The sequence below is a fragment of the Oratosquilla oratoria genome, chromosome 11 (genome assembly GCF_046742065.1).
Source record: "Oratosquilla oratoria isolate Oo_2021 chromosome 11, ASM4674206v1, whole genome shotgun sequence".
Lineage (NCBI taxonomy): Eukaryota > Metazoa > Arthropoda > Malacostraca > Stomatopoda > Squillidae > Oratosquilla > Oratosquilla oratoria.
Genome location: NC_134787.1, coordinates 73,578,314 through 73,580,813, shown reverse-complemented (window position 1 = coordinate 73,580,813; position 2,500 = coordinate 73,578,314).

The window sequence follows — 2,500 nt, the reverse complement described above, 5'->3', positions numbered from 1 at the left end:
TCGTCTGCCTTCCACCAGCCTCCTCTCTTCTGTGTTCTGTTATCCTCCTTATTGCCCACCTTTATAGGTTCTTTTTCTCATTTTCTAATTTTTTCTTTTTCTCTTCCCATTCTTACCCTGTCCTCACTTGCTTTTCCACAGCGACCCACTTAATGATCTTCTCCCTCTAATTTTCCCTTCTCCCCTACTTTTCTTCAAATTATTTCCTCATCCTCAATCCCGTTATTTTCCACGGACTATTTCCATGTATTCATAGTCGAAGTCGACCCTTCTTTTTTCTTTTCCTCATTTTCATATTTTCGAACTCTCCAACGAATAGTTCCTTTTCTTTCTTAGACCCCCCGAAAACAACCTCTTCCTTCTTTCCCTTTGCTTCCTTTATTTTCATCACCTTCAATCATCATCTGGCACCTTCTTTTCGTCTCATTCACCTATTACCTCCTTCTTCCTTCTCCTCCTCCTACTCATCTCCCATTTATTCTTCCTCTTCTTTCCTCTCCATCTAATACTCTCTTTTTCATTTTTCCAGTTCCTCTTATAATTCTGCCTCCTCTTCCTCGTTCTCTTCATCTTTCCTCTCCTCACAGAGGGACGCCGACCGCCGACCGCTCTTCTTGGAGGGAATGTTCCGCCCTCGCCTTTATGGCCTCGAAGGCTTTCTTCGGCTGCGAATGGAGTCCGTTGTCGCAGCCGACGGCACCGCCTCTACCCCAAATTCCTGTTCTTCTTCCTTCTCTTTTCTTTCTTCTCCTCTTTTTCTTCCTCCTCCTCTTCCTCTTTTTTCTTCCTTCCTCCTCCTAATCCTTTCCTCTTCCTCATGCTCCTTCTCAACCCCCTTCGCCTTTTCTTTCCCCTCCTCAACAGAAGCAGTTTTCCGGGCTCCCTCTTATCTTTTCGGTCTGCAAAGCAAGCCCATGCCTGAAGTCGGCAATTAGATGAGTTTATCTATCATACACCATGAAGCTCGTTTGTCTTTTAGCTGATAGAAGCTGGTGACGGGTGAGAGCCTTCTTAAGTTAAGACGCGATGAGAGATATCTTTCAAATGAAATGTGAGTAATTCTAATTTCTTGTCCTGTATGAATATAATCAAAGATACGGAAGAGGTGCACGCACATCCAAATATATGATCTCAAGCTCGAGGTGCTCTCTTGTCTTCAAAAGCTTCCACTGATACTACTATCCATTTCTGTGTTTGTGAGTATGAGGGTGTGTGGGAGTTTGAGAGAGTATATAGTATGAAAATATGCAAGAGTATGTGAATTTGTGTGTGTGTGTGTGTGTGTGTGTGTGTGTGTGTGTGTGTGTGTGTGTGTGTGTGTGTGTGTGTGTGTGTGTGTGTGCGTGCCTGTATGTGTGTGTGTGTGTGTGTGTGTGTGTGTGTGTGTGTGTGTGTGTGTGTGTGTGTTTGAGCGTGTATCTATGTACATGTGTATGCGTGTGTATGTGTGTACTCGCACACGTGCGTGCTTAAGGTTCTAGTATTACCAATTCTATGGGAAGTATTTAAGCTCTGATATCACATATTGTAGAGATATAGGTGTAAACAAGTCCAGCACATGATCCAAGACCATAACCATTTCAGGCCATGTATTCATTCATTTATATATTTATTTGTAGTTCGATTGTGATTAATCTATTTATTTTGCTGAATATTGATCATCATATGACAAGGATTTCCTGCTCTCCTAAACATCACGCTACAGTTATGAAAATTATTTTTGCAGGTATATAAATGATAACATCCTAGTACAGAAATATTCCATACATGCATACATACATACATATATATAGGTATATATATATAATATATATATATATATATATACATATATATATACATATATATGTATATATATATATATTGCTTAAACACGGCAAAGGAAGCATGGACTGAAGATGAAGTGTTTATTCCTGACGTTTCGTCTTGAGACTTTTCAAAAGAATGAGCATACTGGATCGTGCAGAGTTTATATATACGCTTGGTAGCCCATGGAGGTATGCGAGCGTGGCGAGGTGTGCTTTGATTGGCCCGCTGAGATGCCCGAGACAGCCGATCGTGAAGCGCTATGCCTGCTGAGGTTTTTACCCGGGTGAATATGCCACCCTTACTATTGATGTTGGGACGGGTGCTGATATATGCAGCATCTATGGATTTCCTAGTCTTCTTATCCATACCTTTGTGTAATACCTCGGCCCGGTTTCATTGTGGGAGATGTCTAGATTCGTCCACATGCTGCTTTTACCTATGTGCTCCTGAGCCACCAACGGGGCATCGTACATGGCGCTTCGTAACTCAAGAGAAGGTAGGCAATATTACTAGAATGCTCAGGATCACAGAGGTAAAAGGAGCGATAACATAGAGGACGAAGATCAGTGCATAGTAAGAAACGGGACCAAGATGAGGTGTAGGGAGGGCGGCGTCGTGTATAAAATCCCTTGTACTTCATGCGATAAGGCATACTATATAGAGACGAAGAGGGGGCTAAACAAAAGGACCA